The sequence below is a fragment of the Pelodiscus sinensis genome, chromosome 2, assembly GCF_049634645.1.
Source record: "Pelodiscus sinensis isolate JC-2024 chromosome 2, ASM4963464v1, whole genome shotgun sequence".
NCBI lineage: Eukaryota > Metazoa > Chordata > Testudines > Trionychidae > Pelodiscus > Pelodiscus sinensis.
This window is the reverse complement of record NC_134712.1, coordinates 114,303,027-114,323,884: the sequence shown is the minus strand read 5'-3', so window position 1 is coordinate 114,323,884 and position 20,858 is coordinate 114,303,027. Positions and strand designations below refer to the sequence as shown.

Below are 20,858 nucleotides of genomic sequence, written 5' to 3'. Positions count from 1 at the left end.
CAGGCTACTGGGCTAGATGGACGTTTGGTGTGACCCAGTATGGCCATTCTAAGCTCAGGGTCGGGGGTCTCAGTGGACCACCTTGATTTTCATGCCAACCTGCTCCTGGGTGGCCAGGCTGGCAGCTCTCCTGCCCTAGACGGCCACTTTCCTGTGCCTAGTGCGGAGGTCGTGGATGAGGTCCACGATGTCTGCACTAGACCAGGCGGGCGCCCGGACCTGGGCATGCTCCCAGGAGCCGCCAGCCTGGTCCCGGGAAGAGGCGGAGGGCTGGGTGGCAGCGGGTGGCCGGCTCGAGCCATGCCAGTTGCAAGGTCTGCTGGCTGGGTGCTGGCAGGCTTGCACCTGGCACGGGCACCGTAGCCAGCCCATGCCCCTTTAAGGGGTCCGGGGCAGGGAGGGAGGGGCATATGAGTTTCCCTGGTGGTGCCCAGAGTGGCCACCAGGGAAAGCTGGGGAGAGTTAGCCTCCCAGTAGTTCCAATTAAGTGGCTACACAGCCCTTAATTCGAACTAGTTAATTCGAACTAGGCGTAAAATGAGGTTTATCTAGTTCGAATTAAGCGCACCGCTAGTTCGAACTAGCGATTTGCATGTGTAGTGCCTATCAAAGTTAATTCGAACTAACGTCTGTTAGTTCGAATTAACTTTGTAGTGTAGACATACCGTAAGACAGAAGTGCTAAATGAAATTTTTGTTTCTGTTTTCGCCAAAAGGTTAGTAGTGATTGGATGTCTAACTTAATGAATGCCAGTGAAAATGAGTTGGGAACAGTGGTTGAAATAGGGAAAGAAGTTAAAATTACTTAGACAAATTAGATGTCTTCAAGTTACCATGGCCTGATGAGAGAGATTCAGAAAAACTGTACTCAGAGGTGAACTCTGGAGCTATTTGAGCCGTTAGCTATTATCTTTAAAAAGTCATGAAAGGTGGAAGAGATTCCAGAGGCCTAGAAAAGGGCAAATATAGTGCCCATTTATTAAAAAATAAATAAATAAAGGAAATAAGGACAATCCAAGAAATTACAGACTGGTCAACTTCAGTACCTGGAAAGATAAAGGAGTAAATCATTAATCCGTCAGTTTGCAGATGCGTAGAAGATCGTATGTTAAGTAATAGTTGTTGTGGATTTGTCAAGAATAAATTGTCATATAAACTAATGGTTTTTTTTGACAGGGTAACAGTCTGATGGATGGTGGAGATATGGTAGAGGTACTGTATCTTGACATTAATACAGCAGTGGCCAACCCGAGGCTTGCGAGCCGCATGTGGCTCTCAAAGAAAAAAATTGCAACTCCTGACGGAACCGGGACGGAACCCGGAACTGCTCAGGTTAGCTGCTCTCATGGCTGGGCCGCTGTGAGCCGCACGCATGCTCATGGCCTGCACTGTTCCACTTGGGGCTCCCAGAGCACTGCGTCATATCCTGTATATGCAGGCTGGGTCGCACATGGCAGCCGGCCGCTGAGCGCAGGCAGCAGCTTTAGCAGCAGCTCCGGGACCCGGGCGTAAGGATGCGGTGGGGAGATGCCAGGCTCTGGAGGAGGTGCGCATGGCGTCCAGGATGCAGCTTAGTGGCTCTGGCTATGGGACCCAAGCATAAGGTGGGGAGAAGAGGGATTGGGTTACAGCAGGGAGGGAAGGTGTTGGCTCTGGGGAAGGAAAGGGGAGGGGGATTCTGTTGGCTGGTGTGTGCGCCTGGCTTTGGGGAAGGAGAGGAGAGGGGGATTGAGTTAGAGCGGGGCTGGGTGCCTGGCTCTGGGGAAGGGGAGAGGGACTGGGTTAGAGCAGGCTGCTCTTCCCCTCCCCTAAACAGCTGGTGAGCGTCCTGAAATGCTGGGTCTGTCGCACCACCAGGGACTTTTCCCCCTGCTGTCTGCCTGTGCTGGAGGGGGGAGGGGGGGTTTGGAATCCTGGGACTGCATGCCAGCTCCAACTTCTCAGGAAGCATGAGGCTGTGGAGGAGAGCAGAGGAAGAACACACGCTTCCTGAGAAGTGGGAGCTGTCATGCAGCCCTGGGACTCCTACACACACCCTGCGCAGGCAGGCAGCAGGGGGAAAGGAAGTCCCTGGTGGAGTGACAGACCGGGCATTTCAGGAAGTGCACCAGCTGTTTAGGGGAGGGGAAGAGAAGCCTGTGCGCTTCCTGAGACCCGGGATCCCCAGGTACTGGCCTCAGCTGTCTTTGCCCCTCCTCTTGGCCAGATCCCCCCTACAACTACCCTGCTACCTGCCCCAGCACCTTGTCCCCTGCCCCCTCCAGCACAGTTGGGGCCACATTAGTGAGGCATGGGGGGTTTTTGGGAGGAGGTGTGTGGGCTGGTGTGTGTGGTGGTTTTTTTTTTTTTTTTAAATCTCCGTCTCACTTGTGTGGCCCCAACCTACTTTTCTGTGGGTCACTGACCCTGACTCAAAACAGGTTCCTCGCCCCTCTCATAAATAAAGACAACGTTGAAACATTTTGTGTTTGACATAATATTTTATTTGAAAATGAAGCCTGGCCAACAAGCCCCCAATTGGGGCCAAGCCCCCATCTGGCCACAGCATCATAACACTCCTGCATCTCCCCAGACCTGAGTCTGTCATACACTAGAACCCCCTATTCTGAGCATCTCTCATCCCCAAACTCCTGCACCCCCACATCCCCAGACTTTTGCCACAACACTCCTGCACCATCCACACACAGCAAATCTGTGTCCTGAGCCCCTCATGTATCCCAGCCCAAATTCCTGCACCCTCACAGCCACAAGCCTGTGGCTTGCTCAGCACCCCAACCTTCCCCCTGACTCTAACACTCTCCAGCCTGGAGCCCCCTCCCTGAGCCAGCATCCTCTTCTCTACTTCCTTGTGCACCCAAATTCCCTCCCAGAGCTTGCACCTCTCACCCCTTCCCAGTGTTTTTTTGTGAGCCACAATAGCTGTGGAGAGAGTATGAAGAGGAAAAGGCTGTGCCCCAGGATGGTGTACCAGCACCTATTTTCCCCCAGCGCGGCACTTTCTCTCCCTCCCCCCAACTTTGCCACGGCTCCTTACACTGTCTCCACTGCTATTGTGGCTCTTCATCTGGAACGGGTTGGTCACCCCTACTTTAATAAGCAAGGCTTTTTAATATTGTCTTGCATGGTCCTTTCGTATACAAACTAGAGAGATGCAATCTAGATTGAGCTACTGTAAGGTGGGTGTATAACTGGCTGGAAAATCATTCCTAGATAGTAATTATCAATGGTTTCAATCAATCTAAAGGCATATCCAGTGAGGTCCTTCAGAGATCAATTCTGAGTCCAGTTCTGTTCCTTATCTTCATCATTGATTTAGATAATAGCATAGAGCAGGGCTACTCAACATGCAGCCCGCAGCCTATCTGCTTGCAGCCTGCGATATGATTTGGGGTTTCATCATCATGGCCTCCATATGTCTCGAAAGACGGTGGGATGCAGTATTAAACTGGTCGCTTTTTGCAATGTTTTGTGTGGTTCAATAGACCAATGCAAGAAATGCCTGTTTGGCTGTAGTACTGTTAGTTGTTGTCATCTGTTCTTTCCTCTTCATTCTTTTCTTTTTCTGGTTTTCTGCCAAAGTCTTGTCGTAGTGCTTTTGTCCTTGGTGGAGATGTTGATGCCAGATATTTCTGTCCGTTGCCAGATTTTCCCAACTATCAATGTCTATCTGAAACTTTACCAAAGCAACTTTGCAGTAGTCCTTGAAACAGAGTATAGGGAGTCCTTTTGGTTTTGTTCCCTCTGCCAGTTCTCCGTACAAAATATTTTTTGGGATGTGGTTATTGTCCATTCTCTTCACGTGACCCAGCCACCATAGCCTTCTGTTATGCAGAATGGCTCCCATGCTTGACATTCCAGTTCTTTCTAATACTTTCTCATTCTAGACTTTCTTGCCATTTGATGTTCAAAATTTTGCATAAGCTATGAAGATGGAAAGAGCTAAGGTTTTTTTTTTTTTTTTTTCCCTTGGCTTGCATGGGTGGTCCTTGTTTCTGATCCATAGGGAAGAATGCTCAGCACACATGCCTGGTAGATAAGTATCTTTGTTCTAATTGTGAGCTTTGAGTTTGCCCATGCATGTTTTGTTAGTCTTCTGAAAGTAGTAGCTGCCTTTCCAATATGAATATTAATTTCTGCATCTAATGAGAAGTTGCTAGTTATGGTTGAACCTAAGTAGCAGAACTTCAGAACTACTTCCAGAGGGTTGTTGTTTAGCATAATACATGGTGGAGTCATGTTACCTTGTGCAAGGACCACAGTTTTCTTAATGCTGATGGTAAGAGCAAATTGTTGACAGGTTCTTGACAGTTGGTTCATAAGATCTTGGAGTTGTGTTTCATTATGAGCTACAATAGCATCAGCGAAGAGCAGTTCTCTGATAAGCACTTTCTTTATCTTTTCGCCTGTAGTCTAGCTAGATTGAAAAGTGATCCATCAGATCTTGTATGGAGGTAGATGCCGCCATGTGAGTTCTTGAATGTACAGCTTAGGAGGACTGAGAAGAATATTCCAAATAGGGTTGGGGCAAGAACACAGCCCTGCTTACTCCTGTGTTCACCTGAAAGCTATCTGATGTATATCCATCAAACTGGATAGTAGCTCACATACCCTCATGAAAAGCTATGATCAGCTGCAATAGTTTTGGTAGGCAGCCTATTCTCTCAAGTAGAAGGTAAAGTCCTTGTCACCTAACAGTGTGTATCTCTTTTGTGGACCTCACAAAGGCGTTCGAAAGTGGCATATTTTGCTCACGGTACTTCTCCTGTAGTTGGCGAAGGGAGAAGATCATGTCGATGGTTGATCTTCCTGTATGAAATCCACACTGTGACTCTGGATATATGCGATGAACCAACAGTTGGAGGCATCTTAAGACGATTCTTGCAAAAGCTTTACCTGTGATGCTAAGGAGAGATATGCCTGATGGTTGTTAGAATCTCCCTTGTCTCCTTTATTCTTATATAAGGTGACAATATTTGCATCTTTCATATCTTGTGGTATTTCTCCTTTCGTCCAGCACTTCAGAGGATGTTATAAAAAGAGGGAAGGAGACAATCTTTGTTGAGCTTGAGTACTTCAACAGGAATGCAATCTGTGCCTGGCGCTTTTCCTCTTGACAGTGTGTCTATAGCATCTATCCGTTCCTGCTTGCTTGGCACAGCATCAGGTTCTTGCATTTGTTCCATAGTGGGAATGAAGTCTCATGTCAGAAACCTGATGTTTCGTTCCTCTGAATACAGCTCTGAATAGTGCTCAATCCATCTGGCCATTTGCTTGCTCTTAACTGTAATTGAGATACTCTCCTTAGTTTTTAGGGGAGCAATCTTAGTAATGTTGGGACCTAACCTTTCCTAAGGCCTTCATACATGGCTCTTGCATTTCCTGTATTGGAGGCAACCTGGATATTACTGCAAATATCTATCCAGTACTGATTTATGCAGTGCTTGATCTCTCTCTGGAGTAGGCCTTTTGCATGCTGTAGTTTGGCCTTCGCGCTGTCGGATGGATTCTTGATGGTTTCAAGTTATGCTGTGTCTTCTGCTTTATGAAGGGCATCAATCTGTCAGCATTTTCCTCAAGCCAGTCCTTATTGGATGACGACTTTTTGCCAGAAGCTTCATGGGCTGCTTCATAAATAACGCTACGAAGAATTTGCCATGTTTCTTCAACTGATTCTACATGCTCATTCTCTTCCCACTCTTTTTGCAAAGGCTTTGGCAAAGTCTTCACATGTAGCACTATTCCTTGTATTCACACAGTTAACTTTTGGCTTTTTGTTCAGTGTGGTTTCAATGGAATTTTTTCGCTTTTAGTTTTGTTTTACTGACAGTGAGGGAATGTTCCATGTCACAGTCAGTACTATGATAGGTACGTGTGGACTTCACAGTTTAGGTCCTTTCTTCACACTAGGACAAAATCCAGTTGATGCCAGTAGCCTGACCGTGGGTGGCGCCAAGAAACTTTGTGACATTCTTTTCCAGGGAAGAAGGTGTTCGTTATGCAGAGTTCATTAATAGAACAAAATGTCAGTAGCCTGTGGGCATTCTCATTCATTTTTCCAATGCCATGATGTCCCAGGCAAATAGGCCATGATGAAGTATCAGTGCCCACTCTTACATTGAAGTCTCCCAGGATGAAAAGTTGTTCACCTGATGAGATAGAATCAGCTGCCTTCTGCAAGCTCTCATAAAAGTGATCTTTATCTGCGCTATTTGTTGTCAGAGCTTGTGCGTAGGCACTGATGATGTTGACGTAGCCTGATTCAGTGAATAGTCAAAGAGTCATGATGCGCTCAGATTCAGCACTAGGTGTGTCTATTGACTTGAGCAGAGAGTTGCGAATGGCAAAACTAACTCCATGCAGGCATTTCTTATCACTATGTTTTCCTTGACAAAAAAAGGTGTAGTAAAGTGGTCTCCAGCCTTTTTACATCCAAGATCACTTTTTAAATCTCAGAACAAGCGAAGATCTACCACCCCATCCTTCCCCCAAAACCCCACCTCTTCCTTGAAGCCCCGTCCTCCCTCCCTATTCTCCTCCTCTCCATCACTTGCTATCCCCAGCCCTTATACACTCTACACTGCCACTTTTTTTCCAATTCTTATGTAGGAAGAGGTTTTTCCAACATTTGGCCTGTCTAGACTGGACCAAATGTTAGAAAAACCCCTTATTTTGGAATCCCCCTTATTCCTCGTGGAACGGGGAATATAGGGGTTACTGAAAGAGCATGTTTGCTCTTCCACTAAAAAAAGTAGAATAACAAATGCATCCCTGGATGTGGAAAAGTTTTTCCAGGATATCTCTGGAATCCTGGAAAAACTCCTACAGTCTAGCCGTACTCTCACTGGGTTGAGACAGGATGTGTGGGCTCTGGGGTGGGAATGAGGGATTTGGGTGTGGGAAGGGGTGAGAGGTGCAAGCTCTGGGAGGAAATTTGGATGCAGGAGGAGGTGGAGAATGGGATGCTGGCTTGGGGATGGGGCTCCAGGCTGGGGAGTGTTGGGCTCAGATGGAGGGTTGGGGTACTAAGCAAGCCACAGGCTTCTGGCTGTGAGGGTGCAGGAATTTGGGTTCGGGTATGTGAGGGGCTCAGGGCAAGGGGTTCTAGTGTATGATAGGCTCAGATCTAGGGTCTGGGGGGTGGGTGCAGAAGTGTTATGCTGCAGCCAGATGGGGGCTTGGCCCCAATTTGTTGGCCAGGCTTCATTTTTAAATAAAATACTATGTCAAACACAAAATTTTTCTGCATTGTCATATTTATGAGAAGGGCAGGGAATCTGTTTTGAATCAGGGGGTCACTGACCCACAGAAAAGTCAATTGGGGACACAAAAGAGATGCAAAAAAAAAAACCCTTTTCCCCAAAACTCCCCACAACGTTATTGGGATTTGGGGTTTACGCGGGGCTCAACATGCAGCCTCCAGATAGGAGCCAAAACAAAAAAGTAGTCAATGTTAACTGTCTTCTGTTGATATGCGTTTTAGTAGTTAAATTCATGGTCTGTCATTGCTCATTAAAAGTTCTGTCGTATGGGTGGAAATCGGGTAAATATTGCATTTTATTAATATCAGTATAACTGACTAAAATGGGGGCCTGTGCGTTGTGTAGTCTTGCCTTAATCTTTGTATTCATGCCCATCAGTGTGAAATAAACTATTTGCATATATTTGCATATATATTTGCACGTATATGCAACCACACTTACGTTGCGACCCTCGGCATGTGCTATGAGTATCATAGTGGCCTCCGGAGCTTCCAAAGTTGATTAGCCCTGGCGTAGAGAGTACCAGCATGGGAAGGGTTACAAGAGCTTTGGAGCATAGGATTAAAATGCGAAATGGTCTGAAATAAATAGGATGAAATTCAATAAGTAGAGGTGCACAGTATCCCACTTAGGAAGGAATGATCCGTTACACACACACACACACACAATGGGAAATGACTGCCTAGGAGGTACTGCACAAACAGATCTGGAGGTCATAGTTGACTGCAAGCTAAATATGAGTCAGTAGTGTAACACTGTGGCTAAAGAAGCAAGTATCATTCTGGGATGTATTAGTTGGAGTGTTTGTAAGCAAGACACGAAAAGTAATTCTTCTGCTCTGCTCTGTGCTGATTAGACTTTAGTAGAGTGTTATATCCAGTTCTGGATGTCACATTTCAGGAAAGATGTGGATAAATAAGAGAAAGTCCAGAGATCTGTTAGAGAAGATGAAAAGAAATGGATTTGTTTAGTCTGGAGAAGAGAAAATTGAAAGGAGACATGATAATGGTGTTCAAGTACATAAAAAGCCATTACAAGGAGAAGGGAGAAAAAATGTTTTCCTTAATCTCCAAAAATAGAGCAATGGGCTTTTAGTGCAGCCAAGCAGCTTCAGACTGGACATTAGGAAAAACTATGCAACTTTCATGGTGGTTAAGCACTGAATAAATTCTAACCTGCTCTCCAATGGTAAAGATTCCACGATCTCCCTAGGCAAACTCCTGTGAGGGATGGTTTAGAACAGTGTTTCTCAGCCAGTGGTATGAGTACCTTTAGGGGTACTCGAGAAGTCTGGGGGTACATCAATACAACTGAAATTTGGAGAGAACTTAATTTTTGTTGTAAGTTTTATAGCGCTTTATTATTTTTGTACTTTTTACACCGAAAAATTTCATCGCCCGTCCGGCTACAATTGTTGTTTATACAAATGTGTTGCAATGGTAGAAGAAAAATTGTGTGTGTCTGAAAACTGTAAGTACTGGGGTACTTATAATTTTTTTTTAAAAGGGGGTACTTTATTAAAAAAAAGGTTGAGAAACACTGGGTTAGAATACTTAGTCCTGCCCAGAGTGCAGAGGGTTGGACTAGATAGCCTCTCTAGGTCCCTTACAGTCCTGCTATTCTGTGATTAAAGACACAAGGTGGATGGGGTAACTTTTTTTTTTTTTTTAAAGCAAGTGTTTAAAGTGCAAGTACATAGTGTAGGCGAGATTAACACCTTTAAAATATTTCTTGGTCATGTTTAATCCTGGAGGGAGTCTATTGAAAAGCATATAGAAAGGCTTGGTTCATTTTGAATATGCAGTTGGGATTCTGTATTTCCTGTCTCTTGAATGTTTAATTGCACAACTTTAACATTGCTGCAGATACTCTTTTCTGCTCACCTCCTTGAATAAAATCTTTTTTAATGGTAGTAAAGCTCTGGCCTGGCAGAGTGGTGTTTATATACTGTTTTAAAAAAATCTGAAACCATTTCATACTATCTGTAGTATTTTATTTATCAGGATTTGATTGGAAATTAAGATGTAAAATATAAAATATATAACTGCTGTTCATTCAAGAATAAAATTTTAACATTTTGTGTAAAGAGCAAAAATAGTAAAGAGCAAAAATAGTGTAAGTGTTTTTGCTCAGTGGATAAAATTCACACTATTTCAAGTACCTACTGTATTCTCAGGTTACCTTCAGTCTTGCAACAAGAGGTTTGCAAATATTGATTTTGATAAGTCAGTGGCTATTGATAATCAAATGCTTGTTAGTACTAGAAAGCGTATTAGAAAGTTCACTTCAGCCAGTGTTTACCTTTATCTTTATATGTGCTAACATCTTATCAGACTTTTGAGATTAAGTGATAAACCATAAGAGATGGTGTACTTGGGAGGAATTATTGCATTGTGGTTATCTGTCAGAAACCTAAAGCTGAGAGATTTTAACCAGAGATATTTTACCAATGGGATCTACATGGCAGGAGAAGAAAAGGTGTAGTTAGATGAATCATCACGCTCAAATAGTTTTGAAGAGGTCTTGAATTAGCCAAGAATGAATCTGTTACAAAACAATGAGATGTGGTGATTAATGATGAAAGTTAAAAAAGTAAAGCAGAAACCAGGTGGTGGTTGAGATTGTGACTATTGCAAGTCTCAGATGTTCTGAGTGGGTTGGGTGTATTAAACAGATCAAGTGGTCAGATAAGAATGTATCTAAAATATAATTCTGACATCTGAGATAATTTGCTGTCTTTGAATAAGCATTTGTCAGAGGAGTATGTCCATAAAACAAAAATATTGTGATGGCAAGTCAAATGCTTCGTGAAATACTTTAAAAGCATCTTATGACTTTTTAGGAACTGCAGGAAGAGTCGTGGTAATTGGCTGTCACCATGAAGTGCTATTTCAGGTTGAGATTACAGGGATTTGACATGGAATGTCTAAGCAGAAACTGAAGGTTCGCTATTCCAAGGAACAGGCCTATTTAGCAAGAACTAGATCTGATGCCAGTAAAGATAAAGGCCACAAAAGCAGTAATAAAGTCTTTGGGTTTGACTTTTGGAAGAAAACCTTTTCCTTTTATTTGTATAATATGTTTCCAGAATAATGTGACTTTTTTTTGCAGAATAAATTGTCCATGTAGGCAACTAATCTGAATAGTTTATTCTAAAATAGGTATTCTGGTCAACTTCCTCATGCAGGAAAACACTTACATTTTTAAAATTATATTTCCCATTTCAGTTGTGATGCTTCCTGGGCTACCCAGGATTGTGAGGCATCTTGCTACAACCTGCCTATCACACTGTTTGGAGTGATTCAACACCATGAGTGCCAGATTCAGGACTGACTGTCAAAGTGCAGAGTAAACCGTTACTAGTCAATTACCAGTTTGTACTTCAGTTCTCAGACCAGAAACAATGTATGTAGTAAACTAAAAAAAGATTTATTAACTAGGGGGAGAAAAGCGCATAATGTACAGGTTAAAGTAGGGTGAAATTGATTTCAATCAAATTGATTTAATCATGGTTTTCTACATAAAGGTGCATTCTTGTTGGTGGTTATAACTTTAATACATATTCTTCGCAACTCAGAAAGAAAGGCTTCATTTTTAGAAGGTACATTATACATTTTTAAACTGATTTGTTTCGAAAACATTTCAGATTAGTTTTATAGCTATATCAGAAAATGAATGATTGTTTGGTTATTTAATTTACCAAAGGTAATTGAAGATAGTTCACCTCCCAATGATTTCATAAATATCTCCAATTCTATAGGTTAATCATTAATAATTGGAGGATTTTCTTGCCATGCTGAATTAGGAGAACATCACCAGACAGACATTTAAATGGTTTCATTTAACTAAAACAACAAATTATGTGTTTGGGATTTTTTTTCAACAGCAAATATATAAACATTTAACAAAACAAGCATATGAATTTTTGAATTTAAACATTCAAGTATTTTTTAATTTGGTTTGTTTTTGTTAAAGTTGTTAACTAAAATAGTTAAATGTAATTTTAAAAAAATTAAATCGACTGTCAGCCAAGTCAACATGAGAAACTTAAAATATTGGCTTCCTCAGCTAACTAAGTCATCTTCTTCTTCATTTTCCTGTTTGTTTTTCTTTTCCAGATTATAAACAAACTTTCCTATTTTTTTCGGGTACCAAAGGAAGAAAATATTCTTTCTACACCGGCAGAAGACGATACTGCTATTAAAACTGAGATGAACACTTAAGCAGTTGGATTCAGAGGCCGTTTAAGTGACTTGCACCAGTTCACTGGTGTGACTTTATTTAAAACATCATCAGCAACCTTGTATTGCTTGAATCATTACGTCTGACATTTATTGTAGATGTCATGAAAGGATGATTGCTGGATGCCCATGAAATAGCAAACTCCTCTTCAGAGGTTAAGGCTTGACCCTAGTACCGAGTATTGAGAATACTTTCAAGAAAATGAGTTGGAGATAGTGCTTGTCCCATTGATATTTTTTAATGCTTATAATTTAACTCTGTCATTGCATATTTCTCTTTTTAATATCTCACTCTGTTCCTTCCAAATTGCAACAGCATCAAGAATAAAATAGCAGTTTCCCTGCATTTTGTTCAAGGCTATAGAAATATGCTTGAGGGTACTCAGCATGTTTTCAACATTTCTCTTAGGCCCATTGTTGAGAACTTAAAACATAAAAACAGCCATATTTGGGTCAGACCAAAGGTCCATCTAGCCTAGTATCCCATCTTCTGACAGTGGCCATTGCCAGGTGCCCCAAAGTGGACAGAACAGGGAATCAAGTGATCCCTCTCTTGTCATCCATTTCCAGCCCCTGACAAACAGAGGCTAGGGACACCATTCCTACCTATCCTGGCCAATAAGTATTAACAGCCCTCACCTCCATGAATTTAGCTAGTTCTTTTTTTAACTCTGTTAAAGACCTGGTCTTCGTGACATCCTCTGGCAAGGAATTCCATAGGTTGATTTTGGCTTTGACAGTGCCATCTGTTTTATTATGATGTTCATAAACTGTCATCAGATTAGGTCATTTCTTCATTTAATACTCAAAACAGTCCACTGCTGAGTTCCATCACATGCTGTGGGAGACTTAGCTTGGTTCCCCCCCTTTTTTTTCCATAGCAGCTGCTGCAAAGTGATTGTTATATAAGTATTTTGCAATTTCACCTACATTAGCATTTATTTCTGAAACACTGAGGTCTTTGACTAGGTGATTCATCAAATGGGCCCTTAAACCGTATGTTGTTAGCTTGGTGCTCTCTTCACTCTCTCCTAAATTTCTTCTCATCTTAGATATATTTGCGGCATTATCTGTGACTAACCTATCTACAAAACATTTGGATTTTTTTTCACAGTTTTGTTGTAGCATTTACTGCTACTTCTTGTAAGTATTCTGCTTTGTCTGCATTTCATGATGTATCAGTTGTTTTTGTAAGGAAAGACATTCCCTCCTTCTGTTGTCACACAAGCACATACAATAGGATCATTGTGGACATTGCTCCACCAATGAAGACTCAGGTTAACAGTTTTACTCTAGACTTTTTGCACACTACTCAATTTCTCTTTCATACACTTTATCTAGCAATTTTCCTTCAATATCTGCTCTGTTGGGTGGACTAAATCCTGGTCTTAATGACTGAACCATGTTAATGAAGCATGGGTTCTCAGTCATACATAAAGGAGAGTTTATTGCATAAACAAATTGGACAATTTTTCATTACTCCTTTTTTGGTAATCTGCTGGTTCTTATCACAAAGTTATCTATTTTTTCTTGATTATGGAGGTTTTTTCTTTTTGCTACTATGGCTATGTGACATACATGGTGTGACTGAAACCCTATCATCGGCAGATTACTTTGAAACTATAGAAAATGATGGTGATCCTGAAGGTGGCAAGTCTTCAGAATCTTGTATGTTGAGGATGGATTCTCCTAAACAAAATAAGTCAATGCAGTTATTTAATTATTACTACCCTACTGCTTATTTAGCATTACTTATTGCATTCACTGACACTCTACTTTAAAGTTGAAATAGTACAAAGATCTGCCTATTTCAGCTACTTATTTTTTATCACAACTGCATCAAAAATGATAGTGCCATAGAATAACAGCTATATTTTTGGCTCAAATATGAAAATTCAAGAATAGTCCAGAAGGAAGATAGGCAGTCCTTAAGAAAGAAGAACTTAAAAAACAACAAATAGTCTAGTAGCACCTTAAGGACTAAATAGTTACAAGAGGCTGATAAGAGTCGTTAGTTTGCCCTTGGAAAGGAAGATGACCAACACCAGATTCTACACAGACATCAAGAACCATTAGCACCTTCATTTTTTGGTTGCTTGGTTAAATCATTAAGATGTGATTGTGGAAGATAATGTGCAAGCCATCCAAACTCCTGGTTCATACCATTTGCATAAAAATTAAACTTGTATTTAATTTCCCTCTGATGCTGGAGTGGTGAGTTGAGCGCAGGGGTTTCCCTGAGCCGCGGGAGTGGGGGTCGGCCCCGGAGTTTGGCCGTGCTGCAGGAGGGGAGGAGGTTGGTTGGGCCAGGCTGCGCCGCGGGAGGGGGGTTTGGCCCCGGGGCAGGTGCCTGCGGGGGTTGACTGTGCTGCGGTGGGGGGGAGGGTTTGGCCGGGCTGAGCCGGGCCGCGGGAAGGGGGTTCGACTCCGGGGCAGGCATCCGCGGGGGTTGGCCATGCTGCAGGAGGGGGTTGGCTGTGCTGTGCTACACTGCGCAGCAGGAGAGAGGGGTTGGCCCTGGGGCAGGCACTCACGGGGTTTCCCTGTGCCACCGGTGGGAGGGGGGGTGAAAGTCAGGCCCAGAGGAGACATGTGCAGGCTTCCATCTGCGGGAGAATCCTGGGAGGAGACAGATGCAGGGGACTCTCTGCTGCCACTAGCACCCTGCTCCCTGTCTGCACTCCCCGTTCCCCAGACCCCACTCCTCTGTCCCCAGCTACAGAGCTCTGTCCCCATTCCCTGAGCTGTCCCCCTTCCCCAGCTACAGAGCTCTGTCCCCATTCCCATCCCCACTCCCTGAACTCTGTCCCCACTGGCCCTCTGTCCCCTGCTGCAGAACTCTGCCTTCCCAGCACCCTGTTCCCTCTCCCCTGCCCCCAGCCGCAGAACTCTGTCCCTACAAAATGTATAATTATAAATACTTCATTTTAGATTTGAATAGCATAAATGAAAAACAGACCATTTTTTTCATAACTATAAACACGTAATTTTAATTTTATATATCACGTAATTTAAAAATAAACTGTTTATCAGAGTGTGTAAGTAAGGGCTGGGAATAGCAAGTGACGGACAGGAGGAGAATAGAGAGGGTGGGGCTTCAAGAAAGGGTGTAGATCTTCGCCTGTTCTGAGATTTAAAAAGTGATCTTCTGTGTAAAAAGGTTGGAGACCGCTGCATTAGCTCCTTTAGATATTTACCTAGTTTACAACTGGCTACATGAAAAGCACTAATCAAGTCAGTACAAACTGAAATTTCAACTGACAAGACTTGTTTATACTGCTCTATATATAAGAGAGTACTTAGATGTATCTCAAGTGCAGGGGTCCCTTCCTGTCCTGATTCTATATTTGAATGTTTTCCACAAACTAAAAAGGGTGGTTGAAAATATTTTCATTTAGATGTAAGCAGTATGTAATTTGTCAACTCATTTTTTAGAGATTATTACCAAGGCATTCAATTTTAGTCTTGGAATTTCAAGACTACAATTTTCAGTTTTTGAGGTGTGTTGAAAGTTAAAGGATTTTATAATTTGGAAATGGTAGTATGTTAGTTGCATCAAAATTACTAAACCTAGTAAGCACAGTACGCCATGAACACAGAATGTCACAGTTTAGGAGAAAAATGTGCTTAAAAGTTTATAATGTAATATGTAGTTTTGAAATAAAAAATTAAAATGTTTTTCAGAAGTAACCCTTACATTAGTCTTACTTTGATTAAGTTTTGATGATGTGGAGAGAAGCAAAGAGAGGTTTTGAGAGAAGCTTTCCCAGAAATACAGTACTTTAAAATGGTTCCAATATAATTTTCTTAATCAATTGATGGTTGTATTATGGGCAGAACCCATTTAACATCTATGCTGTAAGAAAAAAACATCAAAAATTTTCTGCATCACTCAAATATAAAGAAGCGGTGGTACTTGCTAAAAAAGCGTCATTTTCAGAAAGAAACCCTGATTTCCAGATTACTGGAAAAAATATACAATCAGGCAAAAAATAACTAACTATTTAGGACAAATAAATCCCTGTTAAAGACAGGTCTCCTTGAATTTGAATATTCCTTATTTCAAATGGACACCTTTGCATCATGTGGAAGAATGTCAAAATTTCCAAGAAAAAAGATTATAAAAGTGTAAGTGATGGGTATTGTGCTGCTTTGCAGCTCAGCACTGTGGAAATGATGCTCTTCAGATGTGTTGAGGAGACACAAAACTAACTTATTGGTATGCACTTGTAGAGAATACAAGCCTCCTTCCAAGGTCCAGTATTTTTGTGAAATTGTTTTTGCCTGACTCCATTTAGCCCAAAACATTGATAAATGAGATGTGTGCGTCTTTCATCCTTCCTTCAAAAAGCTCTAATACTCCATACAGGATGTGAATGGATAGCAGGTTAATTGGTTACCCGTATGCATCACCCTTAACTGGCACCTGAGAATAGCCCCCTGCCTGTGGCCTGCCACAGGCCGAGGGCTCATCCAGCCCTGTGCAAGGTCAGGAGGTGATCACTCCACACATGGGGGGGACCTAGTAGCCGAAGCCTCTCCCCGCCATTGGGTATGGCTGCTGGCTTCTGCCAGCAGCAACCTCAGGGGCGGGGGCACAGCAGCAGCCCCACATGCGGGGGAGGGGAGCAGGAACAGGTTCCTGCTTAATTGGTTAATCGATTAAAACTTAAGTTTAACTGGATAACTGATTAGCCGGGATTTTACATCCCTAAGTGAATCTAATAAAGCAGTCATGGAATCGAGTTCACAGCCCGCAATGCACTTTTCTCCCTACCTCGTACCACATTCCTCAACAAGGTCTCTGGCTACATCAAAAGGCTGTTTACAGGGCTCCTGTGAGGAGGGGGATGGAACAGTATTTTTTGTTGTTTTTCCCCTTAAACAAAACAACTAAATATGACATTTCTGAGATTTCCTGGGTGAAAGAACTTTGAACAAATCTTAAGGAATGAAAGTGAGCAATTTTGGAATAATATGAAAACTTTGTCTAGGCTTCTTCCAATACTAGAAATTGGAAATTACTGACTCCCTTTAAAATTGTAATGTTTTTATATATGTAAGAAATGTCTGTTTGTAATTTATATGGAAAAAACCCCTATATCGCTGAAAGACTCTAATCAACTTGGTTTATGGGAGGATGAGGAACAGAAATCTATTTTACATAGAAATATGAAGTCTTAAATGGCACTTTTATTAATAGTGTATAAGGAAGTTTATAATTAAATTCTGATTCTTTGGTGTAGTCAGAAATAGTAGATAACCTTGGATATAAAAACGGTTAGAAAGTTGAATTAATCTCCAATGACACTTGAAGATAGGGTAGGGGAGAGGGGAAGAAAATAAGTGAGAAACCAAAACCTTTCTTAAGTAAAAAGATGCCTTAACACAACATAGTGTGTATAAATTTACTGCTTCCTTTTAAGAAACAGATTTTAACAAATGAAGTCAGAGTATCACACTATTGGAATGTTTGTATGGAAGAGTACAGCTTGCTTAGGAAGGATAGACGGGGGAAAAAGGAGGAGGTGTTGCCTTATATATTAAAAATGAACACACTTGGAGTGAGGTGGAGATGGAAATAGGAGACAGAGACGGAAGTGTTGAGAGTCTCTGGGTTAGGCTAAAAGGGATTAAGCACAAAGGTGATGTCATGCTAGGAGTCTACTATAGGCCACCTACCCAAGTGGAAGAAGTGGATGAGGCTTTTTTTAAACAACTAACAAAATCATCCAAAGCCCAAGATTTGGTGGTGATGGGGGACTTCAGCTATCCAGATATATGTTGGGAAAATAGCACAGCGGGGCACAGCCTATCCAATAAGTTCTTGGACTGCATTGGAGACAACTTTTTATTTCAGAAAGTTGAAAAAGCTACCGGGGGGAAGCTGTTCTAGTTCTGATCCTAATAAATAGGGAGGAACTGGTTGAGAATTTGAAAGTGGAATGCAGCTTGGGTGAAAGTGATCATGAAATCATAGCGTTCTCAATTCTAAAGAAGGGTAGAAGGGAGAAAAGCAAAATAGAGACAATGGATTTCAGGAAATGGGATTTTGGTAATCTCAGAGAGCTGATAGGTAAGGTTCCATGATGTAGTGGAAATATCCAGAGGCAGGTATAAATATGTAGGCCAGAATCAGGCTAGAGATAACAAGGTTGAGGGCCACTTCTAGCAGCTGATCTGGAGGTGTGAATACTAAGAGAGGAGAAGCTGCTTTTATAGTTAGCTAGCCATTCACAGTCTTTGTTTAATCCTAAACTGATGGTGTCAAACTTGCAGATGAACTGTAGCTCCGTGGTTTCTCTTTGAAATCTGGTCTTGAAGTTTTTTTGCTGCAGGATGGCTACGTTTAGATCTGCTATTGTGTGTCCTAGGAGATTGAAGTGTTCTCCTACCGGTTTTTGTATATTGCCATTCCTAATATCTGATTTGTGTCCATTTATTGTTTTACGTAGGGACTGTCCAGTTTGGCTGATGTATATGCCAGAGGGACATTGTTGTCACTTTTGCTTTTCTTCTGAATGTAGTAGTAGACACTAGCATAGATAACAACAATGAAGAAACATTTCCGTAAACTTCAACAATGATCTTGCAGTGGTAAGATTCTTGAATCTCCTTTGTATGCATTTTTCCAGATCTTAATGATTGCTACATCCTAGGGCTAACTTTGAGATCTTGTTTTCCATCAAGAAGGTGGGAAGCGTACAGTGGGTGTAGAGAATAATTTTCAACTACCTGAATCTGAAAATTTAAGGCCTGTGGCAAATCAGGATGTTTTTTGTTTCTTACCTAGATTGAGTTTATGAAGTTAATAAATGAAAGATTACTCTGAAGAGGATTTAAGGAACTTGTTCTTCAGGACTTTTTGTTAATATGTTTTTAAAAAAGTGTTTTCTGCTCAGCTCTCTTTAATTATTTGAATTACTGTGAATGAGTAAGAGAATTCTCTAAACAGTCTGCTGTTACTGAATCTGCCATTTCCTGCATCCAAAACACATTTCTGTCTCATCCTTTACTGCTGATGCCAGTGCACGCACAATTCTGAGATGTCACAGGGGTCATATTCTACTAGTTAACATCAGGATAATGCATAACTTTGAACAATTGCTACTCCCTAATAAACTGATGATGATGATGATGAAGAGCAGTAAATGCAGCTGCTGCTTAGCAATGAAGTTAGAAAGAGGGTCATGTCCATACGATAGTGGGTAGATGAAAATCCTATAGACATCGCAGTTCCCTGTAATTCAAGATTATTAGTAGTAAGTGTAATGAACAAAACATTCTGTTAAATGAGAAGAAATGAATAACTGATATTGAAAGACTGATTTTTGGAGTATGAAAAAACCTATACTATATCTAATACATTAGCAATTTTTAAAGAAACAGTTAATTTAAGTGAAAATATATTTTCAGTAATTCTGCCAAGGAACCATGCTCTATTTATATTATTGCAATACATGACAGTCATATTATTGGATATTTGGCCATGATAAATGAAAATGTGTGTTCCAGAAATTAGAAGTAAAGCATACCAAAACCTCTACCCGAAATCCATTGCTATGGGTACCTGACCATGACTGAAGTATACAGATTTGATTTCTGAGCCATACAACAAGTCAACAATTGTACAATAAACTACTGTCACCTTAATGCACAAATTAAATACAATACTTGGTGGCATCTTTGGTAATCGGAGTATTGTAATTAAAACTTGATGGAGAATGAGTGTCTCCTGTGTCTTGATTCTAGATTTTGATGAATTCTTGAGTTGCTTCTCAGCATTATTCTATGAGCAAGAGACTGTGGCAATATTTTTATTAACGTTATATTTTATGTAAGTGCAAATCTTGTAATTTAAAGCTGTCTTCTATCTGTGGGACAACTTTAACATACATTCCAAATGTTACTAAATCATCCCATCCTAAGAGATGGACTTATTTGAATCTATTATTATTGTTCCCATGATCAGCTGTATTGCATGACTATATTTTTCAATACTTTTGTTTTTTGTTTTCCCAGTGAAACAGTATTGGTTGTTCTGGGGCTCTGGCTTGAAACCACCTTGCTGTAATGAGAGATATGGGAGCAGCAGGATTTTGATCCATAGAGGAAAATATTTGCCTAAGAAAGAAGAGAGCTAGTGTTGTGAGAAATAAAAATTGAATCATCTTGTGTTATCTGGTGCTTATGAGGAGCTGGCTTTTAAGCTAGCTCCTCATGGATACCAGGTCCCGCTCTCCCTCCCCCCCCCCCCCCCACCACCTTTGCTGCCTTTGATACAGAGGCAGCAAGGGAGGAGAGAAATGTGTGTGTAGTTAACTAGATAAACTGATAAGCCTAGGCTTATTGGCTAATAATGTAGTCATCTACACGATGACATCTCTAATATACAGAACAGGTGGAGCATGGGCAGCAGCCAGGCATTCTTTCAGTGGACTCAGTTATGTTCAGTGCTGGAGGCAGCACTAATACTGGTGAGATAGCACAATAGTACAGTTTTTAGTCCCATAATTTCTGTGTAGACCTCCAAAAAGTCCCATTTGTGATTGGAATACTGCAAACTTGACTGAGATAGTCATCTCAAGCATTCAGATTCTGCAGTGATAAGGGTCATTATAACCAAATAGATCAGGGGTTTAAAAATAGTGAAAAGGGTTGAGTTTGAGTTATAGGTATAGTCTGTGGGCTAGGATATAAAATTTAGGATTACCTTACCCTTTCAATCCAGGATAGATCTTCCATTGATGGACGTTCATGTGATGGAGAATAATATGAAAAATACAATACCCTTAAACTTCAGTGGTGTGCTTCACTTAGAATGTTATGTACAATATTGCCCACACCATCTGGAAAATTATATTCTACTATTACAGAGGGTTCAGAGATGGGTGACAAGGAAGATGAGTGGTGAGGAACATTCTCACTAGAAGAGACTGAAAAGACTGGAATAGTTTATATTACAAAGGAGATTGCATAAAAGGGAACATAAAAGTGTATAAATAATAGGCTGAAAAAGTGAATTAAGAGGTTCAATTCTCCCCCTCGTAGCACAAGAACAAGGGGGTATTCAGTGGTCAAATGATTGCATATGAAAAATGGATGAAGGACAATATATTTTCACACAGCTGACAGTCTGTGGATCTCATTGCTACAGGATGTCGCTGAGACCAATAATTTACCCATATAATTGTCCAATTCCTTTCCGACTGTTACTGACAAAATTAAGAATTGTAATAGTTGTTAAAAAAATTTTTAATTTAAACCTCTTATGTCGTGTCTTAAACCAATCTGTAAATATAAGGGACTCAGAGGAGACCTTAGAAGACCTCTGAGTTGGAAGGAGGAGGGAGATTATT

At 41.3% G+C, this 20,858-nt stretch overlaps 1 protein-coding gene and 1 long non-coding RNA gene across 2 annotated transcripts in view; both read left to right on the top strand.

The window, feature by feature from the left end:
* Positions 1–1,613, top strand: part of LOC142827183 (uncharacterized) — a 38,378-nt gene extending 36,765 nt beyond the window's left edge. The window contains exon 3 of the long non-coding RNA XR_012901672.1: positions 1,176–1,613. This is a non-coding gene — a long non-coding RNA (uncharacterized LOC142827183). The remainder of the gene's footprint in view (positions 1–1,175) is intronic.
* The window catches only part of CDYL (chromodomain Y like), a 153,954-nt gene that overhangs the window by 44,565 nt on the left and 88,531 nt on the right, over positions 1–20,858 (top strand). The gene's annotated exons all lie outside the window — the stretch shown is intronic.